Source organism: Schistocerca serialis, chromosome 7 (genome assembly GCF_023864345.2).
Source record: "Schistocerca serialis cubense isolate TAMUIC-IGC-003099 chromosome 7, iqSchSeri2.2, whole genome shotgun sequence".
NCBI lineage: Eukaryota > Metazoa > Arthropoda > Insecta > Orthoptera > Acrididae > Schistocerca > Schistocerca serialis.
The window spans coordinates 506954070-506981535 of record NC_064644.1 but is presented as its reverse complement, the minus strand read 5'-3'; the positions used below and the strand labels follow the sequence as shown (position 1 = coordinate 506981535).

Below are 27466 nucleotides of genomic sequence, written 5' to 3'. Positions count from 1 at the left end.
TTTTTAGTTTGTTTTCAAATTTTACTTTGCTCTCTTTCAGACATCTTATATTACAGGTTAAGTTATCAAAACTTTTAGTTGCATCATTGTGTACTCCTTTTCGTGCTAAAGACAACCTTTTTCTTCTGGTATCATTATTATGCACCTCATTGTTCCTTTTGAACTGCAATGGATTATTTACCACAAACTTCATGAGGGAGTAAATGTATACTGAAGCAGCAGTCAGAATGCCCAAATCTTCAAGATGTCTTACAAGACGATGTGTGAGGACTACATACAATTCTTATAGCACAGTTTTCAGCAACGAAGGCTTTCTTTCTTAAGGATGAATTATCCCAGAACATTATTGAATGAAAATATGCAAAATATGTCAACTTACTGGTTTGTCTCTACCCAAGATTTGTTTTAGAAGTTGTAAAATGTGCTCTTTCCTTCTTAAACTCACATCAATGTAAACACCTAAGAATTTCTAAGTTTCCACCATAGTTACTATTTCCTCACTGCAGGTTGCACTTATCACTGCCGTAGTACACCTAGATGTGCAGAACTGAATATGATGAGTCTTTGTGAAATTGAGGGTGAGGCCGTTCGCAGAAAACCAGTCAATGAAACCTTAAAGAACTTTGTTTACCACATCTTATGTTTCTGTATGTGTGTGTGTGTGCTTGGACTGGTTACAATACTAATGTCTTCCACAAACAGAACTAGTTCTACTTGTTGTATTTTGGACGGGAAATAGTTTACATACATATGGAACCCAAGTGATTTCTCCCCAGCCAAAATAAATCTTCCCGGACTACACTGTCGAATAACTAACACGCAATAGAAATTTTATGTCCATTAACATTACATTTAGAATTGTAATGAAATCAAACCATTCCGTTTTTCTCGTCAACACTTTTCAATTTGCAGCTTAAATGCAATCGTCCATTGTTGTCAACAACCAATGATGACTATGGTATTTCATACGTCCTTACATTGTCTAGCAATGTGCTGTACCCCACAATTAAAGCAATTCTCAATGATGTATATAGAATAATGTGTGAGGAATAATTGGGAGGCACAGATAAAGCGAAAGAGCCGCGGGTGTCTAAATAGACCTAACGAGACAAATAAAATGTGAAATTCCTTTGGACTGCTTGGGAAACTTTCCTCTCAGGAAAATGGCTTACTTCAAAAGACGTTTATGCTTCTAGTTGCTCTACGCACTTGTAACTATAAGAAAGCTCCAATAACAACATTCATAAACAGCAAATTCTATATACGCTCATCTGAATATGAAATATACGTTCAATAGCTTTCTCGCGCGTCAGACGAGCGACTATCGATATGCTGAGCATCGATACTCGGCGCCATCGCTCGCGATGAACGCCCACTGCGCCGGGTCGGTCGCAGGCGTAGTGTGTTTTCACACGACGGCGCCGCGAGGTGAACAATCGGACGGGGTTGCTAGGTAACGTAGTAGTTGATACGTGCGTGTTCCGTGATTGATCTAATGCGAGTTTAGATTTGGCGCGCGCAGACGATTTAGTACGCTGACATCAGACAGGACGTCCGGTGAGTTACTCGGTAGCTTGACTTGTTCAACGCCGAAGTTGTACATAAAATGCACGAGCAGGACAATCAGTCGTATTTCAGTGAATACATACGCACCACATATGGTCGCACCATAGATTTGTATTGTTGAAACATTACTTTTCGTTTCTTAATCATAGACCTTGTATGCGATAGTTTCAGTTTTACTGAGGCTTTTTATAATATACTTTAGTGCACGAGTTACCCAGCTGAACTTCATTGTTACCCTCCTCCTTTTTATCTTCTTTTATATACTCCATGGTATATACATGTCGTGATTTCAAGGATTTTTAGTAGCAAGAATATAAGTAAAGCATTTACCGCGGTGGTTCTGGTTAACAAATGATGTGACTTCTTACCAGGGAAACTTCTGTTTCCTGTAGAAGACCGCCAACTTCATACGTTAGTGGATGTAACGGATTTTTATTTTATCAAACATTCTTCATGGGTAGGTTCTACCGCTTACATTAAGTAAATCAGTTTTCTATGCCAATTTTTATTGCAGTCGTTCGCTTTAATTTGATTTGCTCCGGAAATTTATCAGCGGACTTCGAGAAGAAAAACATTATCTTTCAAAAAATTATATTTTACTGTCAAAATTTTACATTTTTATGTGACGAAGCTACTCATTATCTTAAAATCTGCGTGAATGATAATGACGATAGCCCGTCTCTAACATACACCACCCGAATAAAATTCATTGCGCATTTTTCTGTCAGTATGAGACGTCAGACAAAAATCAAATGAGGCCCAATTTTAGGCGTCACAAGGAGATTTTACAGAATTGCATTTGCCGAAGTCTGCATCTACGTACGTCTGTACTCCGCAAACCACCTTAAGGTATGCAACACGGGGTGCTTCTGGTACCATAATCATTTGTTACCTTCCCTGTTGTGTTCGGGAACGGAACGACGGAAGAACGACAGTCAGCAATCCATTGTATGAAATCTAATTTCTCTGATTTTTCTCGTTGTTGTGACTTAGCGAGACGCTTGTGGATGTTTCGATTCGCATTGCAACGTACGCTCTCGGAACTTGAACAGCAAACTGCCCGTGATACCAACGCTTCTCTTGCAATTGTAGCAGCTTCCCCTGGAGTTTATCGAACATCCCTGTAACGTTCTCACGTTTACTAAACGAGCCTGTGACCAAACGCACCGCTCTTCGTTGGATCGCCTCTATTTCTGCTTTTAAATCAATCTGGTAAGGGTCTCAGACTGATGATCAGTACTCAAGATGCAATTGGACGAGTGATATAGAAGCCACTTCTTTCGTGGATGAATTACACTTTCGAATATCTTCCAATGAATCTCTGATTTCCTACAAGTACCTTTTCCTGGTCATCATTCCAGTTTAAGTCAGTCTAGAAAGTTGTTCCTGTTTCCAGCGATTTTTCGCCATTAGTGCGATAGGACAGTAATGGTTTTCTTCCCCTGTTTATGTGGAGTGCCTTGCATTTATTTACGTTTGGGGTCAACTGCAGTCCTTGCAACAATTGTCGAGCACCTGCGGCTCTTTCGGCATTTCGCTAGTCCTTTGGCGTAGCACTCTATAGACATCGCACGTCGTTCACGAAAAGCCTCACGGAGCAAGTCCATTATTAATGTTGTGGAAACACAAGGGAAGCACAAAACCTAATCATCGCTCAGCTGATACGGACCGCTAATTCTATAGTGTAGCCGTACTATTTGTCAGAGGTCCTTACCATCTTTAAGAGAGGACACCTGTTGCAGCTCAGATACACATATCATTGAGGAAAACACTGACCACAAGAACGAACGATTAGGATACCACAGTACAAAAAACGCCGTCAGTGGTACGTGGAAGGTTTTTTGGAGTAAGGAGTCAAGACAGATGATGTATATCGAACAGTATTTATCCGATATAATTTTTCTGTATTTTGCAGCTGTGAGCGCGACTTATTCAATACGCAGGAAATTTGAATGAAAACACCTACAGTCACAATTTCTTTCGTATTTTATTAAATTACACGGTGCATTTCTGACCCTGAGGGTCCATCTTCAGCATACATACAGAAACAGAAGAAATGGTAACCACAGTTCCTAAAAGTGTCATTGGTTGGTTTTCTGTGAATGGTCCAACGATCAATTTTAAAATAACTCGACAAATTCAGTTCTGTACATCTAGAGGTATTACGTGGTAAGGAAGTAATAAATAGGGTGGAAACTTCAAAATCCCGATATTGATGAGATATTCTAGTATTGATGCGAATTTAAATTGGAAAAAACTCATTTGGAACTCCTAAAACAACTTAGTTCAGCCACATTTGTGCTTAGAATCATTACAAATCTTGGGTAGAGATAAATCAGTAGGCTGAGATATTTTGTAGGTATATTTTCATTCAATAATGCCATATGGAATAATGTTCTAGGGTAATTCATCTTTAAGAAAGAAAGTTTTCCTTGCACAAAAAAAAAAAAAAAAAAAAAAAAAAAAATGCTGTGAGAATAATTTGTGGTGCTCACAAGCACCTTGTAAACATCCATTTGAGGAGTTGGGCATTCCGACTACTGCTTCACAGCATATTTATACCCTCATGAAGTTTGTTGTATATAATCCACTGTAGTTCAAGAGGATCAATGTGGTACATAATTACAATACCAGAAAGAAAAATGACATTGTTACTCCATATTAATGTTGTACTTAGCACAAAAAGGAGTGCACAATGCTGCAACAAAAATTTTTGATCATTTATCCAGTGATGTAAAATTTCTAACGGACTGCAAAGTAAAATTTAATAACAAACTGAGAAAGTTGCTCCTTGACAACTCCTTCCATTTTGTAGAAGACTCTCTATTACTGTGATGTGTAAAAGGTGGTGGGTATGAATTACTAACTCACACCTGTATATCTCTTTCTTCTTTTTGTAAAAAAATTATATTCAGAATGTAAATGTACGTACAAATTAATTTGCAACGTGAATGTATAATGACTTGTTTCATATCGTTATGATCTATCATGCAAAGTGATCCTGGAACATATTACTAACTAACTAATATCTGTGCATATGTGTTTTCTGTGTATGCTGCACTTATGTTTTTGCTGGAGGTTAGTGATTCTAAGTTCCAGGAAATTTATACTTTTTTTTCACCATGGTACTTTGAATTCCCCCCCTCCACTATGAACCATAGGCCTTGCCGTTGGTGGGGAGGCTTGCGTGCCTCAGCTATACAGATAGCCGTACCATAGGTGCAACCACAACGGAGGGGTATCTGTTGAGAGGCCAGACAAACGTGTGGTTCCTGAAGAGGGGCAGCAGCCTTTTCAGTAGTTGCAGGGGCAACAGTCTGGATGATTGACTGATCTGGCCTTGTAACACTAACCAAAACGGCCTTGCTGTGCTGGTACTGCGAACGGCTGAAAGCAAGGGGAAACTACGGCCGTAATTTTTCCCGAGGGCATGCAGCTTTACTGTATGAATAAATGATGATGTCGTCCTCTTGGGCAAAATATTCTGGAGGTAAAACAGTCCCCCATTCGGGTCTCCGGGCGGGGACTACTCAGGAGGACGTCGTTATCAGGAGAAAGAAAACTGGCGTTCTACGGATCGGAGCGTGGAATGTCAGATCCCTTAATCGGGCAGGTAGGTTAGAAAATTTAAAAAGGGAAATGGATAGATTAAAGTTGGATGTAGTGGGAATTGTGAAGTTCGGTGGCAGGAGGAACAAGACTTTTGGTCAGGTGAATACAGGGTTATAAATACAAAATCAAATAGGGGTAATGCAGGAGTAGGTTCCATCTTTTTTTTTTTTTTTTTTTTCGTTAGTCTACTGACTGGTTTGATGCGGCCCGCCACGAATTCCTTTCCTGTGCTAACCTCTTCATCTCAGAGTAGCACTTGCAACCTACGTCCTCAATTATTTGCTTGACGTATTCCAATTTCTGTCTTCCTCTACAGTTTTTGCCCTCTACAGCTCCCTCTAGTACCATGGAAGTCATTCCCTCATGTCTTAGCAGATGTCCTATCATCCTGTCCCTTCTCCTTATCGGTGTTTTCCATATATTCCTTTCCTCTCCGTTTCTGCATAGAACCTCCTCACTCCTTACCTTATCAGTCCACCTAATTTTCATCACCTTGCTCCGTCCGTCATTGGTTATTTTACTGCCAAGGTAGCAGAATTCCTTAACTTCATTGACTTCGTGACCATCAATCCTGATGTTAAGTTTCTCGCTGTTCTCATTTCTACTACTTCTCATTACCTTCGTCTTTCTCCGATTTACTCTCAAACCATACTGTGTACTCATTAGACTGTTCATTCCGTTCAGCAAATGCTTCGATTCTCTTCTGTTCCGGTTTTCTCACAGTCCATATTTCACTACCATACAATGCTGTACTCCAGACGTACATCCTCAGAATTTTTTTCCTCAAATTAAGGCCGGTATTTGATATTAGTAGACTTCCCTTGGCCAGAAATGCCTTTTTTGCCATAGCGAGTCTGCTTTTGATGTCCTCCTTGCTCCGTCCGTCATTGGTTATTTTACTGCCAAGGTAGCAGAATTCCTTAACTTCATTGACTTCGTGACCATCAATCCTGATGTTAAGTTTCTCGCTGTTCTCATTTCTACTACTTCTCATTACCTTCGTCTTTCTCCGATTTACTCTCAAACCATACTGTGTACTCATTAGACTGTTCATTCCGTTCAGCAGATCATTTAATTCTTCTTCACTTTCACTCAGGATAACAATGTCATCAGCGAATCGTATCATTGATATCCTTTCACCTTGTATTTTAATTCCACTCCTGAACCTTTCCTATTTCCATCATTGCTTCCTCGATGTACAGATTGAAGAGTAGGGGCGAAAGGCTACAGCCTTGTCCTACACCCTTCTTAATACGAACACTTCGTTCTTGATCCTCCACTCTTATTATTCCCTCTTGGTTGTTGTACATATTGTATATGACCCGTCTCTCCCTATAGCTTACCCCTACTTTTTTCAAAATCTCGAACAGCTTGCACCATTTTATATTATCGAACGCTTTTTCCAGGTCGATAAATCCTATGAAAGTGTCTTGATTTTTCTTTAGCCTTGCTTCCATTTATTTCATTCCTCAGCGACTTGTATTTCTGTATTCCTGATTTTCCCGGAACATGTTTGTACTTCCTCCTTTCATCAATCAACTGAAGTATTTCTTCTGTTACCCATGGTTTCTTCGCAGCTACCTTCTTTGTACCTATGTTTTCCTTCCCAACTTCTGTGATGGCCCTTTTTAGAATAAAAAAATAGGAATGCGGGTAAGCTACTACAAACAGCACAGCAAACGCATTGTTGTAGCCAAGATAGACACGAAGCCCACGCCTACGACAGTAGTACAAGTCTATATGCCAACTAGCTCTGCAGATGACGAAGAAATTGAAGAAATGTATGATGAAATAAAAGAAATTATTGAGATAGTGAAGGGAGACGAAAATTTAATAGTCATGGATGACTGGAATTCGGTAGTAGGATAAGGGAGAGAAGGAAACGTAATAGGTGAATATGGATTGGGGGTAAGAAATGAAAGAGGAAGCCGCCTGGTACAATTTTGCGCAGAGCATAACTTAATCATAGCTAACACTGGGTTCAAGAATCATCAAAGAAGGTTGTATACATGGAAGAGCCCTGGAGATACTAAAAGGTATCAGATAGATTATATAATGGTAAGACAGAGATTTAGCAACCAGGTTTTAAATTGTAAGACATTTCCAGGGGAAGATGTGAGCTCTGACCACAATCTATTGGTTATGAACTGTAGATTAAAACTGAAGAAACTGAAAAAAGGTGGGAATTTAAGGAGATGGGACCTGGATAAACTGACTAAACCAGAGGTTGTACAGAAGTTTCAGGGAGAACATAAGGGAACAATTGAAAAGAATGGGGGAAAGAAATACAGTAGAAGAAGAATGGGTAGCTTTGAGGGATGAAGTAGTGAAGGCAGCAGAGGATCAAGTAGGTAAAAAGACGAGGGCTAATAGAAATCCTTGGGTGACAGAAGAAATATTGAATTTAATTGACGAAAGGAGAAAATATAAAAATACAGTAAATGAAGAAGGCAAAAAGGAATACAAACGTCTCAAAAATGAGATCGACAGGAAGTGCAAAATGGCTAAGCAGGCATGGCTAGAGGACAAATGTAAGAATATAGAGGCTTATCTCACTAGAGGTAAGATAGATACTGCCTACAGGAAAATTAAAGAGACCTTTGGAGAAAAGAGAACGACTTGTATGAATATCAAGAGCTCAGATGGAAACCCAGTTCTAAGCAAAGAAGGGAAAGCAGAAAGGTGGAAAGAGTATATAGAGGGTCTATACAAGGACGATGTACTTGAGGACAATATTATGGAAATGGAAGAGGACGTAGATGAAGATAAAATGGGAAATATGATACTGCGTGAAGAGTTTGACAGAGCACTGAAAGACCCTAGTCGAAACAAGGCCCCAGGAGTAGACAACATTCCATTAGAACTACTGACGGCCTTGGGAGAGCCAGTCCTAACAAAACTCTACCAACTGGTGAGCAAAATGTATGACACAGGCGAAATACCCTCAGACTTCAAGAAGAATATAATAATTCTAATTCCAAAGAAAGCAGGCGTTGACAGATGTGAAAATTACCGAACAATCAGTTTTATAAGTCACGGCTGCAAAATACTAACGCGAATTCTTTACATACGAATGGAAAAACTGGTAGAAGCCGACCTTGGGGAAGATCAGTTTGGATTCCGTAGAAATATGGGGACACGTGAGGCAATACTGACCGTACGACTTATTTTAGAAGCCAGATTAAGAAAAGGCAAACCTACGTTTCTAGCATTTGTAGACTTAGAGAAAGCTTTTGACAATGTTGACTGGAATACTCTCTTTCAAATTCTGTAGGTGGCAGGGGTAAAATACAGGTAGTGAAAGGCTATTTACAATTTGTACAGAAACCAGATGGCAGTTATAAGAGTCGACGGACATGAAAGGGAAGCAGTGGTTGGGAAGGGAGTGAGACAGGGTTGTAGCCTCTCCCCGATGTTATTCAATCTGTATATTGAGCAAGCAGTAAAGGAAACAAAAGAAAAATTCGGAGTAGGTATTAAAATCCATGGAGAAGAAATAAAATCGTTGAGGTTCGCCGATGACATTGTAATTCTGTCAGAAACAGCAAAGGACTTGGAAGAGCAGTTGAATGGAATGGACAGTGTCTTGAAAGGAGGATATAAGATGAACATCAACAAAAGCAAAACGAGAGTAATGGAATGTAGTCGAATTAAGTCGGGTGATGCTGAGGGAATTAGATTAGGAAATGAGACACTTAAAGCAGTAAAGGAGTTTTGCTATTTGGGGAGCAAGATAACTGATGATGGTCGAAGTACAGAGGATATAAAATGTAGACTGGCAATGGCAAGGAAAGCGTTTCTGAAGAAGAGAAATTTGTTAACATCGAGTATAGATTTAAGTGTCAGGAAGTCGTTTCTGAAAGTATATGTATGGAGTGTAGCTATGTATGGAAGTGAAACATGGACGATAAATAGTTTGGACAAGAAGAGAATAGAAGCTTTCGAAATGTGGTGCTACAGAAGAATGCTGAAGATTAGATGGGTAGATCACATAACGAATGAGGAGGTACTGAATAGGATTGGGGAGAAGAGGAGTTTGTGGCACAACTTGACTATAAGAAGAGATCGGTTGGTAGGACATGTTCTGAGGCATCAAGGGATCGCAAATTTAGTATTGGAGGGCAGCGTAGAGGGTAAAAATCATAGAGGGAGACCAAGAGATGAATACACTAAGCAGATTCAGAAGGATGTAGGTTGCGGTAGGTACTGGGAGATGAAGAAGCTTGCACAGGATAGAGTAGCGTGGAGAGCTGCATCAAACCAGTCTCAGGACTGAAGACCACAACAACAACAACTGTGAATTTTATATTTCTATGGAAAGAACTGAATGCTGCAAGTATTCCTTAATCTCCTCTTTTGCGCCATCATGTAGTAGCAATGTATCAACAATATACCTCCATTAATATACTATTTTACTTTTCGATCTACTTTTTTTTTAAAAAAAGAAATTATTGTCCAGATGACTAAGAAATATATCTGCCAAGAAACTTAATATAGTACAGCCCATGGCAGGATCCTCTTTCAGTTGATAAAAAAAAGGTTCATATGGCTCTGAGCACTATGGGACTGGGGTCATCAGTCCCCTGGAACTTAGAACTACTTAAACCTAAATAACCTGAGGACATCACACAGATCCATGCCCGAGACAGGATTCGAACCTGCGGCCGTTGCGGTCGCGCGGTTTTAGACTGAAGCGCCTAGAACTGCTAGGCCACACCGGCCGGCATTCAGTTGGTAAACTTTCCCATTGAAGGTAAAGTAATTATGTTACATTGCAATATGTCGGTGACCTCTGATGGTTCTGAAACTGATAACTTTTTGTGTTTTACTAAGTGTTAAAGATTATCTTCATTGTTTTTTCAGGTGGTGTATTTGCACACAAGTTATCTAAATCATAAATCAACGTATGTCACACCTTAAAGATTAAAAATGTTCTTTCTTGTTTTTCCACGGCGTCTCACATATTTCCGCACGGAATACGAAACCTAACATCAAAGTTTCTCATAATAGTAAAATACATTTCACATCATTCAGGAACAATTGTAAATGATGTACTAGACGAAATGGATTGTATTATTTAAGAAAACGCGAAATAATAATGACTGAAGGCGTTTTTATTCAAACTGCCTGAGTATTTACCTGAGTTTTTCCCGACAATGTTGAAATTCGGCGGCGGTGGTGCATTGGTCAGTGGCTGTTTTTTGTCCTATGAAATAAGCTCAGACCGACGGCCCAAGAAACGCAGCTGTGCGTTATATGAAAATATTTTAAACAATAGAACATTCCCCATACTTGCGCAGTTTGTTACAATCGGATATTTTTGCTCCGAGTATAATTAAATTAATTTTCAGCACTGGTTTAACTGAAAGCCCTGACATGAATACCACGGACATCTTTGGGATGAACCATTGTGTCGGTGGTCTGTCACAAATATTATTTTTGCCTGGGGAAGATCAAGAAGAAATTCCGCCTTCAACGTGTCAAAGCTCGGCGGGAAAATGAAACATCCATGTAGCAGGAAAAAGGACGTCCTGCACACTATTAGTTTTATTGATGCTGTCCTTGGAACAACAATGCTTCTATGGAGATTTCAGGCTACGTTTTTTTATATTTGTACAGATTTTCCTCGGTATGGGTTTGTATGCCATACAAGGCCATTCATTTGGTTTTGTCATTTGATATTTCCGGAGAGTACGGTATTTGTCTGAAATATTTTTAAGTATAAATCTTTGTAAATCGCCTTCATTATTTGGTGCTGAGACTACATCGTCTACAAAAATCAGTGCCTCTAAAGCCTAAGTGCAGATTTCAGATCTCTTATTATAGCGTACATAGCCCATCAGTCCAAAAAGTTTCGAGACTCGATTAATAAAAAAAAAAAAACAGAGGAAATTTAAGATGGTGGTTTTAATGGTCCCCCCACTTGGGTACAACGGACAGAACGTTCATATCACCACATGAAACTGCGAGAAAAGTCCTTCTATGGAATGCTGTCCAATTCGTAGATCACACTGCCTTGAATGTCGATTATGTCGCCAAAACGTTGACCCTCCTTGTGAATTTGTGCACTTTATAGTTTTGTGATTGGTCGTATTGATAACGATTCTTGACACCCCTGATGAAAAAAATTATCTGCATTTTGCATTTCAATTAGGTCGAGGCACACGTGCACGTTTGGTCGTTTTCGTTCGGGAATATGCGGGGCAAACTTTGCACACACCTGTCTCTTCTTCAAAACATTCTGTAGAACGTTTCGATCAGTTGCTTGAGAGATGTTGCTCCACTGCAGTTTGTGATATAATAACGTCGACAAACTACGGCTGCACGTCCACTACGTGATACTGCCTACTTACAACTGGCAGAGGGAAAGCACATCAGTTTATTTTTAATCGATAGTTCAAGCTGCCACGGCAGTTATTGCGCTGACGTCGCTTATACGCCGGGAATAAAATCAGTCTCGGAATTTTTTGGGCAGATATGTGTAGCGTGAGGAGCGTAACACCCTGTTTATTTTGTGAGCGCTTCAAGATATCTAAATGAGGTTTTCGTCAAATAACAGTAAGCAGGAGGCCAAATTGTTAATACTCTTAAGTTTTGTGTCAATCGAAACATTGAAGCAAATAAGCATTTTTGAATGGAAAGATATACGATTTTAACGATATTCGAAAGCTATTTGAAAGATGATTGCAATGATAGAACGCCCGTTAATGTCAGCGTTGTAACTTTTCACAAAAGTATCCGAGATATGTGTTAAAATGCAAATACGTGGTGCCAAAATCGGCTATTTCGGTGTAAAGACTGGTAAGTCGCACTCCGCCGTCATATTCATTGTCTAAGCGAAAGTACCCTGGACGCCTATTAGCGCACATTAATATGGAGTGTATGGCCACCCTTCGCATTTATGAGGCTTGAACTCTGCTGGAGACACTTTCAGTGAAATGTCTGAACGTCTGTGGAGGAATCGTAGTCCATTCTTCCTCGAGAACTGAAACCAGACAGGGTAGTGATGTTGGACAGTGGGGGTCTGGAGCGAGGTCGCCGTTCTAACTCATCCGAAAGGTGTTCCATTGGGTTCAAGTCGGGGCTCACTGAAGTCCAGTCCATTTAAGAAGTGTTACCGTATACAGACCATTGCCTCACGGATGCTGCTTTGTAGCAGCGTGCATAGTCCTGCCGATACGAAAAATCGCGCTCTCCGAACTAATCCTCTACTGTGGACGATAGATAATGCTGTAAAAAGCGTTCATATCCTTTGGCATTCCACGTTTTCTTAAGCGCAATGAGGGGATCACACCTTAACCACGAAAAAAATTCCCCATACTCGAACGCCATTTTCTCCGTAGATCATTTTTGCACTACACGTTGATGGCAGGTTAACGTTCTCCACGAATTCGCCAAACCCAAACCCTTCCATCGGATTGTCACAGGATACAGCATGATCAATTATTCCAAACAACTCGTTTCTAGTCGTCCACTGACCTGTTTAAAGTGACTGCGCTGTCTGAAGATAGACATTTTGTTTCTTTGTGTACCTGGAGTTCTTGTCTTAGACCTTGAATGAGTGATCATTCAAATATTTTTTGAGGTAAGATGCACAATTTTTGATGTGATTGGGTCATACCAATACTTTTGGGCAGGCGATCTATATTCTAAGCATATTTTTGTGCTGTTCTGAGCAAACAAGGTCATGCGCTTCCCTTGTAAAATTAAACATGTTTTCTCTTGCCCATACCTCATAAGACACACATGCAGCGTCACCTACGATTGTTTTAAGTGGAACTATATACCCAACTGGTCACTATGCCATTGAATTTTGTCTCATTTCTGGTACACTTTTGCAAAAAGTGTTCAAATGGCTCTGAGCACCATGGGACTTAACATCTGAGGTCATCAGTCCCCTAGAACTTAGAACTACTTAAACCTAACTAACCTAAAGACATCACACACATCCATGCCCGAGGCAGGATTCGAACCTGCGACCGTAGCGGTCGCGCGGTTCCAGACTGAAGCGCCTAGAACCGCTCGGCCACCACGGCCGGCGGCGGACTGTGCGTACACCATATTATGGAGAATCAGGTTCTACAGGATATTGAGAGGAACCCTAATACAAGGTCCAGGCAAGTGGTCCGCCAACATGCTGTAAGACAAAGTACGATTATGTGTAACCTGCATGACAGATAGGTGTGAACAAGTGCATTGCATCCAATGGAGGCCAGTTTGAACATCTGTTGTGACTTTGATGCGATGCAGCTCTGCGCTGTGTTCAGGGACGATTTGTTGTTCCTGCACGCACACCGCCCATTTCCAGACACATGTTCATCGGACATTTTTCTCCGTTTCTAGTCAGAAATCTGTCCCTGTAGTTTGTCGGTTTTATTAATGATTTCGGTGCGGCCAGCAGGAAATTGAAAATTTAGGTCTGACAGATAGCGTGTCCGGATGATCGACTGTGCCCAGAGCTTCCAACACCAGACTGAAGCGCCTAGAACCGCTCGGCCACACCGGCCGGTGCAAAAAGTATCAACGCCAACATTAACGAGTGGGATATCATTGGGCTCGGCTTTTCGAGTGCTTTAGAATGCCATTCAAATGTAAGTCGTTCCTTAAAAAAAATACAAAAAGAAATAAAAAATCTTCCTTCAGTAGCTTGGCTGATATAAGAATTAAATTATTAGATACAGAGCAAAAATATGTGCTCTCTGCGTACTGTCACTCGTCTAGGTCTCGTTTCGATGTCTTCGTTCCTGCTTGGTAAGTACTCTGCATAGAAGGCTCGATTTCTACTGGATGTTGCTCATCAACACTCAGGGATTCTCCTAGGCCAATGACAGTGTTGTGGAGAACATGCGCATTTCACAGTATCACCAGGTAATTCTGGAGAGGTTTCTACGGATTTCAAGACATGCTCTACTTAGTGCTCATGATCCCAAAAGCTCATTTAATTAGTATTCGGGTATGAAAAAGCAATTGTTGAAATATTCTTTCCGTGGATCTAAAACACATCGACTGTCATATTTGATAAAATGATGCAACAATGGATACACCTCATCTCCAACAAACAGAAAAGGCAATACAACTGATGTCTTCAGTAGTGGACAGTCTGGCGGCATGCTAACGTCTTCTTGCACCAAGGGAAATACACTTGAAGACTGAAATCAACCACTTTCGCTTTCCTTACCATATCCCCCAACGTCGATTATAATAAATTTCTGGGAGGCTCTGCAACTGCTTGTAGTACGATTGAATGAAAATGTTCGTAACTGTAAAGCATTGTACCAGAATTTTCTGACATTTTAGACAAATGTGTTTTCTGTCAGCATCACTGACTGTATTTGGAAAGTTCTGTATATTATGTACATCATTTACCGTATGTAGAAAATCATCTTCAGAAGGCACTCTCAGTAGAGTGACTGGAGGCAATCCCACAACCCTTCGCTAGTTGACTCCACAATTCTTACAGTGGCTGTGAATCCTGTTTTGAATGTCAGCGTCATATCTCGATAACTTCTTGTGGTTCCTAGGAACCTGTAACAACTTACGTTTCACCAGCTGTCGATGACTCTTGAAAAAATCTATAGATACTTAAGTTTTATTGCGCTAGATAAGCAAGTTACGCACAGTAACTATGTGGCAACCTACTCTCCTCTTTGCGTGAATCATTTGCCAAAAATTTGTTTCGATATCTCAAACCGTTTACGAGATACGAGGGTGTTACGTTTTTCATTTTATCCTGAATTACATCCCAAGTTTAAAGAATAGTTCAATACGTTAACTACATTTGATTCGCAGCAACATATGACCTAACGTGCACCTAACGAAAGTGCATGGCAGCCGCTATTTTTCATTGCAAACTATTCGACTTTCTTGCAGTAGTTTAACTAGTTTTGAAATACCAGAAAAACTATGACGATTAGCGAAATGATAAGCAGTTCATCGTGAAGCTGACGCATAAAGCTATGAGATCCGCGAGAATCAATTTTCTTGCCGAGCAGTTTCTTTAAAATCGTTTAAGAAAGACTGCACCCCGGCCGGCTTGCGTGTTTGCCGTCCACGCAGCTAAGCAAGCCTGTGGGGCGCCGTACCACTCATTGGCTCCCCTCCACTACTACTGTATGCGAAGCGCAGACATACATCACTAGATTGGCAATACCGTATACATTATCATTGATGTCACTGAAGCCAGAACTTTAGAACAGTAATATGGCGGCGAGCGCAAAGGAATGGAAAACAGCCGTTTATTTACTGATAAAACAATCGTAAGAAATGGGGATAAGCTGATGTAAGTACGTTACCTTTGGTGTTCTGACAAAATGGTTAATGCACGTTTTGTGTTTGGCTGTAATATCTCGCACAGAAGACGGAAGATGTATTTTCGATTTTATGCTTCATGTAATCCTAAATAATTACATTGTGGTTTGTCTTATCTGAAATACGCTGCTGGCCATTAAAATTGCTACACCAAGAAGAAATGCAGATGATAAACGGTATTCATTGGACAAATAGATTATACTAAAACTGACATGAGATTACATTTTCACGCACGTTGGATACATAGATCCTGAGATATCTGTACCCAGAAAAACCACCTCTGGCCGTAATAACGGCCTTGATACACCTGGGCATTGAGTCAAACAGAGCTTGGATGACGTATACTGGTACAGCTGCCGAAGCAGCTTCAACACGATACCACAGGTCATCAAGAGTAGTGACTGGCGTATTGTGACGAACCAGTTGCTCGTCCACCATTGACCAGACGTTTTCAGTTGGTGAGAGATCTGGAGAATATGCTGGCCAGGGCAGCAGTCGAACATTTTCTGTATACAGAAAGGCCCGTACAGGACCTGCAACGTGCGGTCGTGCATTATCCTGCTGAAATATAAGGTTTCGCAGGGATCGAATGAAGGGTAGAGCCACGGGTCGTAACACATCTGAAATGTAACGTCCACTGTTCAAAGTGCCGTCAATGAGGACAAGAGGTGACCGAGACGTCTAACCAATGGCACCCCATACCATCACGCCGGGTGATACGGCAGCATGGCGATGACGAATACACGCTTCCAATGTGCGTTCACCGCGATGTCGCCAAACACGGATGCGACCATCTTGATGCTGTAAACAGAACCTGGTTTCATCCGAAAAAATGACTTTTGCCATTCGTGCACCCAGGTTCGTCGTTGAGTACACCATCGCAGGCGCTCCTGTCTGTGATGCAGCGTCAAGGGTAACCGCAGCCATAGTCTCCGAGCTGATAGTCCATGCTGCTGCAGACGTCGTCGAACTGTTCGTGCAGACGGTTATTGTCTTGCGAGCGTCCCCATCTGTTGACTCAGAGATCGAGACTTGGCTGCACGATCAGTTACAGCCATGCGGATAAGATGCCTGTCATCTCGACTGCTAGTGATACGAGGCCGTTGGGATCCAGCACGGCGTTCCGTACTACCCTCCTGAACCCACCGATTCCATATTCTGCTAACAGTCATTGGATCTCGACGAACGTGAGTAGCAATGTCGCGATATGATAAACCGCAATCGCGATAGGCTACAATCCGACCTGTTTTGAAAGTCGGAAACGTGAAGGTACGCATTTCTCCTCCTTACACGAGGCATCACAACGTTTCACCAGGCAACGCCGGTCGACTGCTGTTTGTGTATGAGAAACCGGTTGGAAACTTTCCTCAAGTCAGCACGTTGTATGTGTCGCCACCGGCACCAACCTTTTGTGAATGCTCTGAAAAGCTAATCATTTCTACATCTACATCTTTACTCCGCGAGCCACCTTACGGTGTGTGGCGGAGGGTACTTATTGTACCACTATCTGATCCCCCCTTCCCTGTTCCATTCACGAATTGTGCGTGGGAAGAACGACTGCTTGTAAGTCTCCGTATTTGCTCTAATTTCTCGGATCTTTTCGTTGTGATCATTACGCGAGATATATGTGGGCGGTAGTAATATATCACAGCATCTTCTTGCTGTCGGTTAAATTTCGCGTCTGTAGCACGTCATCTTCGTGGTGTAGCAATTTTAATGGCCAGTAGTGTATTAGGAGTGATTAAATAGTTTATGTACATCTTAGGGGGTTTCATAAATCTAGTATTAACAGATGTAGCTTAGTGATGTGTTTTTAAACAGTTTTGATCAGTTTGGTTTTTGTTCGGATAGTACACTCGTTATGAAAGTGCTACAAGTAGAACGGTGCTACTCGTCGTTGATAACAAGTGTCTTTATTGATTTGAATGTTCTTATGAAAAGTACGGCCTGCTTTATATGTGCGTATATGTAACTTGATGTCCTTCTCAGAACGCAATTCTACAGTGTATGTGTTAACCTCAACTAGTGCGCAAATATTTTCTCAACTGCCACGAAAATGTCAAGATATGCAGAGAGAACTACTACATTTGCCAAAACGACAGTAACGCCATCTCTCCAGGATCGATGCTATCGCTAACTGGACTGTTTATTTTCTATTTTCTCGGGTGCCGTGGAACAATACGAGTGTAGGCTTTCCACACTGACCTTGACACAATCCAAGTCACCTTTCCGTTTATTTTCTAGTTACCAGTATCGACTATACTAACCTAATACCCGAAACTGATGTCATGCCAGCGCTGCAGGTTTGTTTAATCTGTGAGAGAGTGTCAGAGATACTGAAGGAACTGAACTGGCAGGCTCTTGAAGTAAGACGTAAACTGTCCCGAGAAAGTCTATTAACAAGGTTTCAATGAGCGGCTTTAAATGGTTCTCAAGGGATATACTACAACCGCCTACGTATCGTTCACATAGGGATCGTGAGAATAGTATTAGAATAATTACTGCACGCACAGAGTCATTCAGTGATTTTTCCCGCGCTGCATACGTGAATAGAATAGGAAGAAACCCTAATAACCGGTACAATGGGACGTACCCTCTGTCATGCACCTCACGGTGGTTTGAGAGTGTGATGTAGATGCAGATGCAGTAGTAGTAGTAGTAGCGTCGTATCCGGGGCACATGTCACCTGGGCATCGAAACCGGTGACCAGAATTTAAATAAAAACGCGACTTGAAATGTGACGGTATTAATGTTTTAACGATCTTTCGCTGAATTCTCTGCTGCATTATGTCGAAAATTAAGAGAGATTTGCAATAGCACTGTGATGAACAACTAATACTATCGAACTCGCCGTTCTTTTTCAGACATCCAAGACCGACTGTGAACACTCGATCTTTTCCAAACCGATTGCTTCAGACGAAATCTCCTTTGTAAACTATAACCTGAATTTCTGAGTGATCAAAGATGTTTCTGATGTATCATAACTGACACTTTCAGCTACTACATAATATTGCTTGTCATTATCCGCTCCTTTCCATATCGATTTTCTTTTCCTTGTATTTGCCTTTGCGGATTGCTTTATGTGGATCAAGTTTTCATATTTGGCTTCACATTCAGCGTTTATCCACATCTTCACTAGCACGTATCGGAAATCAGAACCACCTCTTATTCACAGTGACGTAACAGGTCTTTTGGGGAACGTCTAGCGTAAACTAATCCGTCAAAGTCTGATGTGAGAATACTTCTCACGTAAATTGTGGCACCGTTTTAGTATTCCGTACCTCAGTCTGTAAAAACGGAACCCTTACGTGCCTCATGCACACCGGACCCGGCCACCGCGCTGCATCGCGCCGCACACAAACGCGCGGCGCAGAACAAAGCACAGAACTGCGCGCAATGGAGCGGTATTCGTAGGTGCGCAGCAGTGTTCCGGTATGCGCGCGCGCGCTTCAGTAACAATGGAAAACGAGAAACGCTGTCCAAACAGAGCCGCGCATGAACGAACCATTGCCTTTGATGTACCGACACAGAGCATGCAAGATCCCCTCGCTTCTAAACTGATACTGTCATTACTCAGCTTAGCCGCGTGTCCGTAGATGGTGGTATATGTGACGTACAGTATAACTGGTCAGCATTTCCAGCCGGAATTTGCAAGTGTAAGTCGAACCTCCCTTGATCCGCCTTGGTGGGTCGTGTCGTCGGATTTCCTCCTACCTGTACGCAGTGCAGCTCTCGTAAATGTCGTCCCGTGCAGATTCTTCCTTGGCGCATTGGATGTTTCTGTCGGTGGAAGCTAATTATCTGAAATTGCTGTCAATCAACTTTGGGGTATCTATTTACTCGAAATTAACATTCAGAATGCCGTAATATCACTTTTAGTCCTATTAGATCAATAATGAAACACTCATGTCACAAAGTACTCGTAACCGAGAGCATGGTTACTATCGAACAAGACAGGAAGAGCTCTTAACGCCGACTGCCGACTTTGGCGCGCAGTCCGTATCTCTTACTAGTTTCGTCACAGTTCGTGGATTTCCGATCAAGTTCGTACTTACTAAGATATGCATTTGTTAATGAGCGGGTGTGAATTTTAACGAGCTAAAATTATGATAAATAGTTTTAAACATCAAGAGGCTCCTCCTAGTATTCATGTTGTCATAAATGACTTTAATTATTAAATATAAATAAACAAAATCGGTGACTTAGGCGCCAAGATGGCGGTACTTTCCGTCATGTATATTTCCCAGGCTGACGCTTGTTGCTACGGTCCAGCGCCGAGCTCCACCCCACTATGCGCGACATATGGTCGCTTCGTCACCTAGCCAGCCAGCGTGGGAAATGCTACGGAATACAGCACTTCCTAACTATCGCGAATATATCAATAAGAGACAATAATTTATCAAAACTGGTAAAAATGTCTTTCTCACGTAAGAGACACCTTACAAGCAGAACTTGTTTGTTGCTGCGCAGAACGGCCCCGTGTGACGCCATCAACGGTCGCCCAGCGCTGCGCCGAACCTCACCTTCAAAAATGGTTTTTCGCGGGCCGCCCGGTGTGGATTACTTTGTTGTCCATCTCTCCGTCTCTCTATCCGACTGATACAAATCTTTTTTCTCGGGAACGGGTAGACGTATGAAGTTGAAATTTATGTCACGTGTTAGCTGAGTACTCGGCGTTTCCTGCGTGTGTATTTAAATTCCGTTATACACTCCTGGAAATTGAAATAAGAACACCGTGAATTCATTGTCCCAGGAAGGGGAAACTTTATTGACACATTCCTGGGGTCAGATACATCACATGATCACACTGACAGAACCACAGACACATAGACACAGGCAACAGAGCATGCACAATGTCGGCACTAGTACAGTGTATATCCACCTTTCGCAGCAATTCAGGCTGCTATTCTCCCATGGATACGATCGTAGAGATGCTGGATGTAGTCCTGTGGAACGGCTTGCCATGCCATTTCCACCTGGCGCCTCAGTTGGACCAGCGTTCGTGCTGGACGTGCAGACCGCGTGAGACGACGCTTCATCCAGTCCCAAACATGCTCAATGGGGGACAGATCCGGAGATCTTGCTGGCCAGGGTAGTTGACTTACACCTTCTAGAGCACGTTGGGTGGCACGGGATACATGCGGACGTGCATTGTCCTGTTGGAACAGCAAGTTCCCTTGCCGGTCTAGGAATGGTAGAACGATGGGTTCGATGACGGTCTGGATGTACCGTGCACTATTCAGTGTCCCCTCGACGATCACCAGTGGTGTACGGCCAGTGTAGGAGATCGCTCCCCACACCATGATGCCGGGTGTTGGCCCTGTGTGCCTCGGTCGTATGCAGTCCTGATTGTGGCGCTCACCTGCACGGCGCCAAACACGCATACGACCATCATTGGCACCAAGGCAGAAGCGACTCTCATCGCTGAAGACGACACGTCTCCATTCGTCCCTCCATTCACGCCTGTCGCGACACCACTGGAGGCGGGCTGCACGATGTTGGGGCGTGAGCGGAAGACGGCCTAACGGTGTGCGGGACCGTAGCCCAGCTTCATGGAGACGGTTGCGAATGGTCCTCGCCGATACCCCAGGAGCAACAGTGTCCCTAATTTGCTGGGAAGTGGCGGTGCGGTCCCCTACGGCACTGCGTAGGATCCTACGGTCTTGGCGTGCATCCGTGCGTCGCTGCGGTCCGGTCCCAGATCGACGGGCACGTGCACCTTCCGCCGACCACTGGCGACAACATCGATGTACTGTGGAGACCTCACGCCCCACGTGTTGAGCAATTCGGCGGTACGTCCACCCGGCCTCCCGCATGCCCACTATACGCCCTCGCTCAAAGTCCGTCAACTGCACATACGGTTCACGTCCACGCTGTCGCGGCATGCTACCAGTGTTAAAGACTGCGATGGAGCTCCGTATGCCACGGCAAACTGGCTGACACTGACGGCGGCGGTGCACAAATGCTGCGCAGCTAGCGCCATTCGACAGCCAACACCGCGGTTCCTGGTGTGTCCGCTGTGCCGTGCATGTGATCATTGCTTGTACAGCCCTCTCGCAGTGTCCGGAGCAAGTATGGTGGGTCTGACACACCGGTGTCAATGTGTTCTTTTTTTTTACATTTCCAGGAGTGTATATCTAAGTGGTTTCTGGTCTGTCGGACATGTCCAACCTAACAGACACCACTCATATATACAGAGCGAACATTAATAAAAACCGACAGTCTGCAGGGACGGGTTCCTGACTGAAAATGCAGGAATAACGATCCTATGAATACGTGTACGGAAATGCATAGTTGCCACGGTAGACGCGCTGGCGGATGACAGTTCCTCTGACCACATGCCTTGTGTTCCTTGTATGTTGCAAGTTGTGTGATTGATGCAGCGTACTGTAAGGATCAGAATGGTCCAATATTCGTGTTGAGAACAAGAACAAGCTGGGATGCTGTTGTGTACGGCCAAGCAGATGGAGATGACTTGATCGTCTTTACTCCCGGAGCATCGACAATGGATTTCATTTCTTACTGACAAAACCGTCTGTATGAATTTCCGGCGGCGCAATTGGTTTTTCTCACCATTTTTACATCTTGGGCATGTTGCTCTTCCCTTCGTTGAAACTAACAAATTCCTGGCGCTCATGCTCGATAGGAAATTCTCTTGGTCCTCCCCTGTGCCTTACCTGGCAGCTCGCTGTACGCGGCCCCTCAGTGTCCTACGTGGTTTCAATGGTAAAAAATTGGTTCAAATGGCTCTGAGCACTATGGGACTTAACTGCTGAGGTCATCAGTCCCCTAGAACTACGTAAGCGTAACTAACTTAAGGACATCACACACATCCATGCCCGAGCCAGGATTCGAATCTGCGACCGTAGCGGTCGCGCGGTTCCAGACTGTAGCGCCTAGAACCGCTCCGCCATCCCGGCCGGCTCCTCAATGGTACTTCTTAGGGTGCTAATAGAACCACCCTCCGCCATTTTTACCAGTCCCTTGTCCGTTCGAAACTAGACTATGGGTGCTTTGTTTATGCGTCTGCACGTCCATTCCTCTTACGCCGTCTCAATACTATCCACCATCGTGACATCCGTTTGGCCAGTGGCGCCTTTTACAGTAGCCCGAGTGAGAGCCTGTACGTTGAAGCTGCTGAACTACCACTGTCCTACCGCCGTGACTCTCCTCAATATGTATGCATGCCGTTTGTCTGTCATGCGTTGCCACCCCTCCTATGCCTCCTTCTTTGATGATTCCTTTGATCGCCAGTGTGGGGCACATCCCTCTTTTCTGTTATCTCGTGGGGTCCGCTTTCGGCTCTTTCTCCGGCGGTTTAATTAGCTTCACAATACCTGCAACTTTCCCGGTGGACGTGAACCCTTCACCACCTTGGCTTCGTGAATCGGCCTATGTTAACCTTGGCCTTCATTCGCTTCCTAAGAACACTACTCCAGCCTGGCTCTATCACCTTCAGTTTCACGACCTTCGCGTGGAACTTCGCGATAGTAGCTTTGTGTATACTGATGGCTCTCGGACTGACCATGGTGTCGGGTGTGCCTTCGTCATTGGCGCCCACGTCTTTCGATATCGGCTTCCGGCGTACTGCTCAGTATTTACAGCCGAATTCTTCGCCCTCTATCAGGTCACGGAGTACATCCAGCGACACAGACATTTCACTTGCGTCCTCTGCTCAGACTCTCTCAGCGCCCTTCAAAGTCTATGTGCGCTACCGCCCATCCTTTAGTGCAACGGGTCCAGGAAAGCTGTCGTCACTTGCTCACTCTTGGTGGAGCCTCTGTGCTGTTAATGTTGGTTCCTGGTCATGCTGGTCTGCATGGAAACGAGGCTGCTGACGTTGCTGCCAAGGCAGCAGTCTTCGAATCTCAGCCCACTAGTTCCTATATTCCCTCCAATGTTGCTTTCTGTCAGGAGGCTGTCAGGAGGTGGTGCCCCTTTGGCATCGCCATTGGTCTTCCCTTCTGGGGAATAAGCTCCGTATTACGAAGCCTCTCCCAGCTGCTTGGACGACCACCTGTCGGCCCTCCAGCCGGGAGGAAGTCCTTTTAAGTAGGTTGCTTATTGGGCACTGCCTTTTTAGCCATCGTCATTTGATAAATAGTGCTCCCCTACCACTTTGTACACATTGCGCCCAAGTTTTAACTGTCCGCCTCTTCGTGATGGAATGCTTATTTTTTAACTGTTTACGTTCCCGCTTGTGTTTGCCGTCTTCTCTTATGTCAATTGGGATTGACGTATAGTCGTTTTTTAAATCCTCTCTGTCATCTTGTTCTATAGATTTGACTTGGGCGCGTAAGACGCCAGTTGTTTTTGCGCCCTAAAACAAAACAAACAAAGAAACAAGTAGATGGAAACGGCCGAGATCATGGGTCCTTTCAGATAGAGGAACATACAGGGAAGCGGCGGACTGTGCGTACACCATGTTATGGAGGACCAGGTTCTACAGGATATTGAGATGAACCCTAATACAAGGTCCAGGCAAGTGGTCCGCCAACATGGTGTAAGACAAAGTACGATTATGTGTACCCTGCATGACAGATATGTGTGAACGCGTGCATTGCGTCCCATGGAGGCCACTTTGAACATCTGTTGTGACTGATGCGATGCAGCTCTGCGCTGTGTTCAGGGACGATTTGTTGTTCCTGCACGCACACCGCCCATTTCCAGACACATGTTCTGTCCCTGCAGTTTGTCGGTTTTATTAATGGTTTCGGTGCGGCGAGCAGGAAATTGAAAATTTAGATCTGACAGATAGCGTGTCCGGATGATCGACTGTGCCCAGAGCTTCCAACACCTTAGCATCGTTCTACAGGATATCACGGTGGTCAACTTCCGGCGCGCTCCCAAGTGACCCCACATCGCCTCCATCGTCTTGATGCTTTACAACGTGAGGAAGATCTGAACGTACATATACACTAAAGCGCCAGAGAAACTGGTAAAGACATGCATATTCAAATATTCAAATACAGAGGTACGTAAGCAGGTAGAATACGGCACTGCGGTCGACAACACCTATATAAGACAAGTGTCTGACGCAGTTGTTAGATCGGTTACTGCTGCTACAATGGCAGGTTATCAAGGTTTAAGTGAGTCTGAACGTGATGTTATAGTCGGCGCACGAGCATCGGGTTTTGTGTTAGCAGAAGAGCCAACACCGTGTTACGAGGGGAGGCCGAAATGCACGCGTTTTGGCTCACGCAGGCTGGCGTGAGGAGGGAAGAACTGTACTGACGTGAGGTGTGGAACATGACAAGGAATGAGAATTCAGAAAGCGGACGTAATTAGTTTGATACTTAACTTTAATCCATTAATGATGAACGTCGCTCTTGACGGCACATGATTCGCGATATTATCTGTTCAGAATACATTGTCATACATAGTAACTGAATATGGCGCCTTGTTAGGTCGTAGCAAATGACGTAGCTGAAGGCTATACTAAACTGTCGTCTCTGCAAAGGAGTAGACAGTGAGCCATCGCTAGCGAAGTCGGTTGTACAACTGGCGAGTGCTAGGGAGTCTCTCTAGACTAGGCCTGCCGTGTGGCGGCGCTCGGTCTGCAATCACTGATAGTGGCGACACGCGGGTCCGACGTATACTAATGGACCGCGGCCGATTTAAAGGCTACCACCTAGCAAGTGTGGTGTCTGGCGGTAACACCACAATGAGACATAGCATCTCTGAGGTAGCGATGAAGTGGGGATTTTCCCGTACGACCACTTCACAAGTGTACCGTGAATATTAGGAATTTGGTAAGACATCAAATCTCCGACGTCGCTACGGCCGGATTCTGCAAGAACGGAACCAACGGCAACTGAAGAGAATCGTTCAACGAGACAGAAGTGCAACCCTTCCGCGAATTGCTGCAGATTTCAGTGCTGGGCCATCAAGAAATGTCAGCGTGCGAAGCATTCAATGAAACATCATTGATATGGGCTTTCGGAGCCGAAGGCCCACTCGTGTACCCTTGATGAGTGCATGACACAAAGCGTTCGCCTCGCCTGGGCCGCGCGGGTTAGCCGCGCGGTCTTTGGCGCCATGCCATGGTTCGTGCGGCCTCCTCCGTCGGAGGTTCGAGTCCTCCCTTGGGCACGAGTGTGTGTTGTCCTTGGTGAGAGTTAGTTTAAGCTAGGTTAAGTAGTGTGTAAACCTAGGGACCGATGACCTCAGCAGTTTGGTCCCAAAGGAACTTACCACCACCACCGCCTCGGCTGGGCCCGCCAACACCGACATTGCACTGTTGATTACTGGAAACATGTTGCCAGGTCGGACGAGTCTCGTTTCAAATTGTGTCGAACAGACGGACGTGTGCGGGTATGGAGACAACTTTACGAATCCTTGGATCTCACATGTCAGCAGGGGACTGTTCAAGCTGGTGGAAGCTCTGTAATGGTGTGGGGCGTGCGCAATTGGACTGATGAGGGACTCCTGATGAGTCTAGATACGACTCTGACAGGTGACATGTGCGTAGGCATCCTGTCTGATCAACTGTATCCATTCATGTCCATTGTGCATTCTGACAGACTTGGGCAATTCCAGCAGGACAATGCGACGCCTCACACGTCCCCAATTGCTACAGAGTGGTTCCAGGAACACTCTTCTGAGTTTAAACACTTCCGCTGGCCACCAAACTCCCCAGAAATAAACATTATTGAGCATATCTGGGATGCCTTGCAACGTGCTATCCAGAAGAGATCTCCACCACTTCGTACTCTTACGGATTTATGGACAGTCATGAAGGATTCACGGTGTCAGTTTCCTCCAGCATTACTTCAGACATTAGTCAGGTCCATGCCACGTCATGTTGCGGCACTTCTGCTTGTTCGCAGGGACCCTACAGGATATTAAGCAGGTGTACTAATTTCTTTGGCTCTTTAGTGTAGTTTCGAAGCTGGTGCCCATAGCACAGATCCTTCCGATGAGGTCGGCGACTGGTCGCATTGGACTACTGCCCAATGGCTGGTAACATTTTTAATGTCAGATACGGTACACTCACCCTCCCCTGGAGATCTGGGGGATTGGGACTCACTGTCGTTTCCTGCAGCGGTCCTATACCTGAGCACCGTGAACAAATAGGGGTCGGGACCTGACTCGCTTTACAACTCTTGGACGTTTACACGCCGGGCCTCATGTCACCGCCAGTGTCGGTGAGACAGGTTGTGTCCCTGTTCGAGTATAAATAAGTGCCGGCCGGAGTGGCCGAGCTGTTCTAGACGCTTCAGACTGGAACCGAGCGTTCGCTACGGTCGCAGGTTCGAATATTGCCTCGGGTATGGATATGTGTGATGTCCTTAGGTTAGTTAGTTTTAAGTAGTTCTAGGGGACTGATGACCTCAGCTGTTAAGTCCCATAGTGCTCAGAGCAATTTGAACCATTTTATAAATAAGTCTGTCTTTTTTGTGGACCTTAGCTATAAAAGTGCTGGCCTCCCATGTTTGCGCCTCCCACGTCCAAGGGACTTCTACATTCAAGTACTGCGTATAATGCCTTGCAACAACGTTGAGGTTGAGATCAAGTATCGATTAATGTGGCGCAACCTGCATCATTCCTACTTCCCCACATCAGTCTGAGCGACATGGTATCACGTCGGCTGTGGAAAATTCGCCACTAACCAGCGTTTACATGCGACTAGTTTAATGGGAAGTCCTTTACGCTCCACCTCTGACTCGGTTGCCAATGGCGCCCATCACCTGACGATGACGTCCCCCTTCTCTGTCCATCTGCTTCTCTTCGCTTTTGCCGTTCATCTCGTCCTCCCTCGTTCGTAAAATCTAGACGCTGGGGCTGCAAATGGTCGCCTGTTTCCTCCGTGACCCTCGATCAGTGATCGAACCGTGTGCATTCATTCGCCCAGAGGACGCGTGTTTCCCTGCAGTCAAGACTCAAGCGATAGTCTGGGTCAAAGGATGGACAGTCGAATACTTTTATGGAAACGGGGACAAATGGCGGCTCAGTCTTCTGACCCTCCTACAGAATGAGC

General features: G+C 44.1%; 1 protein-coding gene across 1 annotated transcript in view; it reads left to right on the top strand.

Annotated features, from left to right (window-relative positions):
- The first annotated feature begins 1430 nt into the window (after positions 1-1430).
- LOC126412256 (tumor necrosis factor alpha-induced protein 8-like protein) overlaps positions 1431-27466 on the top strand; it is a 951546-nt gene continuing 925510 nt past the window's right edge. The window contains exon 1 of the mRNA XM_050081759.1: positions 1431-1557. The gene's annotated coding sequence lies outside the window, so the exon portion shown is untranslated. The remainder of the gene's footprint in view (positions 1558-27466) is intronic.